We start from the raw sequence: 8,218 nt of genomic DNA, 5'->3' as shown, positions 1-8,218 counted from the left end.
GACATAGGTACATACGACATAAGTACATACAATATAAGCACATACAGTATAAGCCAACATAGGTAGGTACAACCTAAGCACGTACAATATATGCCGACGTAGATACAATATAAGTGAGGACTTGACGTAACTCTCCGGAAGATTAATTGTCGAGCCCTATAGCCTTTGAGAAGGCGCAAGCTACGGAACTACTGCGGTCAGGTGATGAGGGTCTAATATGCTCCCTCTAGAAGTCCAAGAGAATGGCACGGGAAGAGAAGGCGCTACCAAAGGTGAGAAGGAAGATGGATGAGAACGTCTCCTGTACTTCTTCCCGTCTCAAAAAGTAAAAATGTAACGATGCCGGAATAAGCGATATCCAGGAAGGTACACGAGTAAAATATGGCCGATACGGCAGAGAACAATGCCGATAAAGCCTCGAGATGTAACAAAGGCCTATGATGCAGAAATCAATGGACACGGACGACATAACACGGACACGGACGACATAACACGGACACGGACGACATAACACGGACACGAGTGAAAACTGCCTGGCAGTTCCACCTTATGGACCCAAGATTGCTAGTCCAAGATGAGTCATAGGCCGATGATGCCAAAGGAAAGAAAGCCCTAGGGCAATAGCATGTGATGATGAAATTTAACTCCTTTCAAGATGTTAGTGCCAAAGGACTTAAGAGGAAGCCTAAGAAGCTCAGTAGGCCTAGACAAGAAAGCGATGACTACGGCGTGACCGTGGCTAGAGCTCCGGACGTGAAGGCGAGCTCCTCGGGTGAAAAGATCCACGACGACGTCGAGAGTCAAAGAAGGCCGCCGACGCAAACCTCGCGAGGACGCGAAGACGGATCGGAACTGCCCTGCCCGGCGAAGACTCTGGTGAGGCTGAGGAGAAACCCTCTCCCTCTGCTTCCGAGGGGCCCGTCCCACTATGGGCCTCTCCTCTAAGCTAACATCAAATTGTCTCCTGTGATAGTAAAGGTTTTTCCCCTTCTCCCACCTACTGGCCCCGACACTTAGCTTTTGCAAGACGACCGGACAAAATCCATCGTCAGCCGGACGTGGACGGCGACATGTTCTCTACATCCGCTTCGGTGCCGCCGTTTCCAAACTTCAGCTATGCGCCTCCTCACGGTACCTAAGACAAAACAGAAAATGCAACTAGCGCCCTGCAAAAGAGGAATCCCCAGAACTCTGACGCACTGCTGCCCCGGCTCACCTGAAATCTTGATGCGACTCAACAGGCTGCCAGGAGGATACCTACAAAAGGAAAAGGTACAGGCTTAGCGTGCTGCCGCATAACGGTCACCTATGAGTCACCCAGCCTAAATGCCGACTCACCCGCTTGACTCTGTTCCTTCACACGCCTAGGGCAGCAATGACACCTGCAAAGAAACAAAGCAAAAAAAACCACACTGAGATACTGAGAAAAGACCACCACCCTGACCTGACAAGTACGCCCACCTACACCTTAAGCTTGCACCCACCTGGCCTCAGACATCTGGGATCAGAGACATCTCGCGAGAGAACTGCCTAAAAGAAAAAAAAAAAAAAAAAAAGGGATGCTTAGACTTTCACCAGAAACTGAGACCTGTGCGAGAACAACTGCTTCTGTCCACTGCTCACCTGGCACACTTGGCCTTGGCTGCAGCTATCTGCCTGGACTTCCTAATAATAGACAAAGAACAGTGCTGTAACATAGTCACCATTTATGCTTCCCCTGCAAATACAAACAGCAACTGACCTTCTCAGGGAAAACCCCCTGACCCAGGAGGGGCGCTCTGCCACAGATCTTAAATGTCTGCATCTGAAAGAAAGTTAGGAGAAAATTCAAACAACTGTAGGATAACTTAACAGGTCCAAGCATCCTGTGTGAATCTAGGAATACCATCTAGAATACAACTACATCCCCCATTCCAAATTGCAGGTCTCCAGGACTTGTGCAATTACACCAGGCTCTGCAGCAGGACAGAGCAGCTCCGGGACAAATATGTGCAGACACCCGTGACACAGGACAGGACACGACAAACGAGGGGACGCCACATGGAGAAAAATCTCTTGGCGAGAAAAATGCCCGCGAGGACAGAGAGATGGCGGAACGAGATGACCTAGGGGAGACGGACGGCTCGGAGCTGATGAGGCTCAAAGAACCCTGCAGGAAGAAGATGCTAAGAAAACGATGTCTTCCGAGAACTGCACAAGCGGATGCCTGAAAAGCCTACGGTAAGAATGAGCTACCTAGCTTGGCGTTCTCACAAGTCCTAAGCCGCTATAATGGATCGTTGGGGTGTGCGGCTGTCGCTACCGCTCAGAACGAGACCTTAAAAGACATCTGACCGGATGCTTCTAAAGACAGATACGACTGCGATGCCTGTCGGGACTCCCGAGTCAAAAGGCCTGTGGCGTTGGGGCCGGGCCGAGGAACGCAAAGATCACAGATGCCAAGATGACCCTCAGACAGCTAAGGTAAAAAAAGACAAGTGACGTGACAGACCCAAACAACACAGAATGCACAAGAGACAAGTGACACGACCCACACCGGAACTGCTCTGCCCTGCGCACCTCAGCACTGAGATCAAAAGAGACGCTTTCCCTTTAGGTGGCCTAATGAGACACTTCTTAGACATCCCCATCTCCAAAGCAGACTCAAAAATCCCTTCCGGGCAGTCCCAAGCCAGCACCCCGCTTCCCTCCCCTCAGTGGGTCGTAGCCCTCGACTTATCTTGCACGCTTCTGGGCGTGCAAATCCCTGTCGAGTGCAAAAGAAGGCCACCTCCCCGTCTGGGAAGTTCCAGCTGTCACCAGGCTCTTATCTCTTCGTCTGCCAAGACAAAGAAAAGGAAACATCAGTGCACAATCTTAACAGCACATGGGCTAAAACCTGACAATTCTGCTACTCACCTTCTCCTAAGAGAGCCCTGGCGTTCGGGCCGCACGCTTCGGCCGTGCTCCGAGGCCGACGCTGCCGTCACGAGGTACGCCTAGGTTAAGTGGAGACAAGGTGACTGGGCACGGCTGAAACTGGAGTGGACCCCCTCTCCTCCTCCCTACCTCCCCGACTCACCGCAGCTCCTCGGCCGTTCCCGTGAGCTACCCAGACAGGACCTTGAAATACAAGATGTGTGGGCTTCATCACGGGGTCCCGTCATACTTCCGGAGGGCTCGCGAGTGCAGGAAACCCGGTCCGTCCGCCACCTGATGACATGGGCTTAGCGTACGCCGAGTGGATGGCCTAAAGCACGCAAATGAGAACGGATGGTTAGAGGAGCACCAGAAACTGAGACCTGTGCAAGAACAACTGCTTCTGTCCACTGCTCACCTGGCACACTTGGCCTTGGCTGCAGCTATCTGCCTGGACTTCCTAATAATAAAGACAAAGAACAGTGCTGTAACATAGTCACCATTTATGCTTCCCCTGCAAACACAAACAGCGACTGACCTTCTCAGGGAAAACCCCTTGACCCGGGATTGGGGGCTCTGCTACAGATTTAATCTGCCTGCATCTGAAAGAAAGGTAGGAGTAATGTCAAACGGCTGCCGGATAACTTAACAGCACCAAACATGTCAATCTACGAATACAATCTAGAGCCCAACTACACCCCGCAGCAGAAATTTCAGCTCCTGGGATTTGTCCTGTTACAGGCTATGCAGCAGGGCAGAGCAGTTCCGGGACAAATACGTGCAGACACCCGTGACACAGGACAGAACGTGACAAACGAGGGGACGTGACAGGGAGAGAGAGCTCTTGGTGAGAAGAATGCCGGCGAGCGCCGGGAGAATGCGGAATGAGATGACCTAGGTGAGACGGACCGCTCGGAGCCGATGAGGCTCAGAGAACCCTGCAGGAACAAGATGCTAACAGAATGATTTCTTAAGAGAACTGCAGAGAGGAATGTTTTACGGTCCGAAGGCTCTAGCTAGCTTTGCATTCTTATCGGTCCTAATCGGCTTTAAGGGATCATTGCGGTGTGTGGCTGTTGACACAGCTCAGAGCAAGACCTTAAAAGACATCTGACTGGATGCTTCTAAAGAGAGATGCAATTCAGATGCCTGTCTGACCTCTGGAATCAAGAGTCCTATTGCACTGGTGCCCGTCCAAGGAATGCGGAGATCACGGATGCCAAAAATGAGGCCAGGGTTTCCGATAGGGCCCTCAAAGGGCTAAGGTAAAAAAGCCATGTGACACGAAATACCCAAACACACAGAATGCACAATAGACAAGTGACACAACACACACCGGAACTGCTCTGCCCTGAGCACTGTGATCAAAAAAACCCCTTTCCCTTTAGGTGGCCTAAGTGGATACTTCTTGCACATCTCTGCCACCAAAGCTGATTCAAAAAAACGCTCCCAGCGCCTCGCTTTCATCCCCTCTCAAGGTCGTAGCCCTCGACTTATCTCTCGGACATCCGGGGATGAGAATCCACGTCGCGTGCAAACGGAGGCCGCCTTGCCTGCTGGGAATTTTCTTACGATCACCGGGCTGTAGTCCCTTGCTCAACTACAATCGAGAACACCAAACATCACTGCGTGATCTTAGCTGTACAACGGACAAAACCCAGCAATTCTGCTACTCACCGTTCTCCTCAGAATGCCCGGCTCCTTGGGCCGCACGCTTTGGCCGTGCTCGGAGGCTGACGCCGTCATCGCAGGGTATGCCTGGGTTGAGAAGAGACAAAGTGACTCGGCATTGCTGAAACCTAAGTGGACCCTGGCTCCCTCTCCCTACCTCGGCGACTCACCGCAACTCCTCGGCCCTTGCCAAAGGCTACCCGGATGGGACCTTGAAATACAAAATTTCAAGGCTTCATCACGGCCCTGAAATACTTCCAGAGGACTCACGAGCACAGGAAACCCAGTCCATCGGCTGGTTGGTGACGGGGGCTTGGCATACTCCGAGTGGATTGCCTAAAGCACACAAACAAGAATGGAGGCTTTAGAGTTGCACCAGAAATTGAGACCTGAGTGAGAACACCTGTTTCTGCAACCGGTCACTGCTCACCTTGACTGCAGAGATCCAGATTTAACGCCTAAAAATAAAGACAGAAAACAGTACTGTAACACACAGTCACCATTTACGCTTCCACTGCAGAGACAAACGGTGACTGACCTGCTCAGGGGAACCCCCTCTCCAGGGACTGGGGGGGCTCTGCCACAGATTTAATCCACCTGCATCTGAAAGAGAGTTAGGACAAAAGTCAAATGGTTGCAAGATAACTTAACAGCTGCAAACACCTTATGCCAATCTAGGAATACCATCTAGAGTCCAACTACACCCTGCACTGCAAATTTCAAGTCCCCAGAACTTATCCTATTACACCAGGCTATGCAGCAGGGCAGAACAGCTCTGGGACAAATATGTGCAGACACCCGTGACACAGGACGGGACAAACAAGGGGACGCTAAACACAAACAACACGTTATGACACAAACAACGCGTTATGATACGAACGGCGTGACACAAGGATGATAACTTCCTGGCAAGAAGAATAATGGCGAGGAGCGAGAGGATGCCAAAAGAGATGACCGATGCTCTGGCAGTGGTGGATGGAGGAGGCTCTAAGGAGCAGAAGAGCTCCTGGAGAAGACTGGAACAGAGTGACCCGTTAAAAGAACTGTTGGTCACAATGATCAGGATGGCTGTGAGACAATGCTACGTTTAGAATGCTTTCCATATCCATACAATCTGGTAAGCCCCAGGATATTACAGCTCGTGGCTGGAAAGGATGGATGGTGATACGGCCGGGAAGGAGGCCTCAAAAGACGTCCGACTCGATGCTTCGGAGATGCGACCGAGAGAGACGGCCGAGCCCGCCGGTAAAAGAACGAACGATATCGGCGTCGTGCCGAGAAGTGCGAGCGTTCGAGAACCCAGAGATGCTGGCTGATGCTTGTGTTAAGGCCCTTGAGGGGAAAAGGCAGGGATATCTGATCCAAGGGACCCCAAAGACACACCAGATAACACGGTACATGGGACAACACAACACGGACCGGAACTGTTCTGCACTGCACACCCTACAGCTGCAATCAAAAGTAGAGCCTCTCCCTTTAGCTGTCCTAAGAGGCCCCTTAGAAGATATCCCTTTATCCTCTGCTAGTTTTCAAATCTATCCCAGGAATTTCCAATCCACTACTCCCATCTCCAGGCTGTGGCCCCGACTTATCTTTTGGGTGATGGGTGATGTGAATCCAGGTTGGACCTGAAATGAGTCTACCTCGGAGGGCCGTGTGATCGCCTGTTAGCCTCTTAGTCGGTTACAATAAAGAACAGCAAAATCAATGCATGAGTTTAGTGTTACGTGGGCCAAATCCCAGCAAGTCAGCTACTTATCCTCTTCTGAGCGTGCCTTGGTCCTCAAGTCTCCAGCTTCATCCTGAGTCCAAGGCTATGGCTGTTATTATGAGTGGCACCTGGATTAGAGAGAGGCAAAGTTACATGGCATTTCTGTGAGTGCAGTGGATGAGCTCGTGTGCTGTACGACACACGAATGCCTCTGCTATGCTTGTGAAAAGCCTTGGGGGGGTCCTCAAATAGACACCATTTCTCACCCTGCTACCTTCAAAACCCCCCACAATAACTCCTAACCAGGCACCCTGCTCACTCTCCCTCTCCTAGTCACAATCCTCAACTCATCTGAAGCCTCAATCTCAAACATCATCTTTGACACAGGGCAGATACCTTTTGTGACGCAATGAATCTGCTGAAAAAATGTTGTACTTGACACAACCTGGAGTTGCAGGAAGTTGGACTCCTCCTAAAAAAAAAAACAAAAAAAACAACAAAACAAAATCATAAATTACAAAACCACCTTACCACCCCTGAATGCAAAACCCAAATCATGAACTTAAATACTCCCTGTATTCAACATTGTTTTCTTCACAGTCTCTTCAAAGCCTCTGTTGCTTTAGATGCCCAAAAGCACCTGCTGAAAACAAGCTGAGATAAGCTGAAAGAGCCTCTTCACCAAAATGAGAGGAGAGCTCTTACCCCAGCAGATTCCAGAGAGGGAATGAAGGCCCCTGGTAAAGGCTGGGGTTAATATACCCCTGATTGGGCCCGCCTCTCGTTCCCACAATGCCTGGGAAAGGAGAGGGGCAAATCCCACCGGGTATAAAAGCCCTCAGAGTGGCTGCAGCTGTTTGGCTCCTCTGACTTGAATTCGAGGGGAGTAAAGGGCTTGCTACAGAAGAAAACTCTCCAGGGAAATGACAGCACTTTCTTTTTTGCTACAACTACTTGGAACAAAAGGGCAGAAAGCTGGTAAGAAATAAACTTTGTTTATTTGAAAATAAAAAAGAAATAAAACTTTGTTTTTAGGCAGCATAGCTAGATAAGTTGGGTAATTTGCTGTTAACTTATATAATTATTCCTCAGTGACTACTAAGTAGTACTCCACTTGTGACTAAGTAGGGTGGAGAAGAATACTAATTATATGAACAGTCTGTCTCCTTGGGACTACTACCTAGGGCTATCTACATGATAAATAAAAATAAGAAAAATAATAGCCTCCCAGGCAGCATAAAGATTAAGTACATGCCAGGCTTGCCCTGCTCTGAGATATTTAGTCCTAGGGTGCAGAAAGAAGTGCCCTGAAAGGTAGTTTTAAACCCTTAAAATGCTGAAAAAGACAGAGCCTCCTTCAAGTGAAGCCTTTAACAGGAGGAAATGGGGCAGTTACCTCCGCTGAAACTGATACAATGGCAAATGAATGTCTTCTGCCCTTTAATTCAATCCCTGAGAATATTGGGAAAAGAGGGGTTTTCCTCACTTTAAATCTCTCCAGTGATGAAGAAAGAGGGATTTTCCCCTCAATCCAAACCCTTAAGAAGGAGGGACAGCTGGGCTTTCCCCTCAATTTAAGCCTTAGGACAACACAAAGGGTTACCCTTAATTCAAATGCAGTTACCCTTAATTCAAACCCATAAAAAACATTATCAAGGTTTTCCCCTTCTATTTAATCTGGAAAATAATGGAAAATGGGGATTCCCTGTCAATTAACACCCCTAACAGCATAGAAAAGGCAGGGATTCTTTCCACTGAGACCATTAAAATTGCAGGGAAAGTGGATTCCCTCACGATTTGAACACAAGAAATAAGGGAAAAGGAAGCTTTTTCTCTCAATTTAAACTCCTTTTCTCCTACTAAGCCCTCTCTTTTCTGGGACTGCTGTGGAAGGTCTGGGGGTTCTAGGGAAGGGCTGACACAATAAAAGGGGAAAGC

General features: G+C 49.4%; 1 long non-coding RNA gene across 1 annotated transcript; it reads right to left on the bottom strand.

The window, feature by feature from the left end:
- Window positions 1-1,095: 1,095 nt before the first annotated feature.
- On the bottom strand, window positions 1,096-1,503 carry LOC128820571 (uncharacterized). The gene is made up of 4 exons (XR_008440914.1): window positions 1,485-1,503; window positions 1,339-1,382; window positions 1,217-1,257; window positions 1,096-1,135 (listed from the first exon to the last, which is right to left on the bottom strand). It is a non-coding gene; the product is annotated as an uncharacterized LOC128820571 (long non-coding RNA).
- Between the last annotated feature and the right edge of the window lie 6,715 nt (window positions 1,504-8,218).

This window comes from Vidua macroura, chromosome 29 (assembly GCF_024509145.1).
Source record: "Vidua macroura isolate BioBank_ID:100142 chromosome 29, ASM2450914v1, whole genome shotgun sequence".
NCBI classification, from domain to species: Eukaryota; Metazoa; Chordata; class Aves; order Passeriformes; family Viduidae; genus Vidua; species Vidua macroura.
This window is presented reverse-complemented; position numbering and strand designations above follow the sequence as displayed.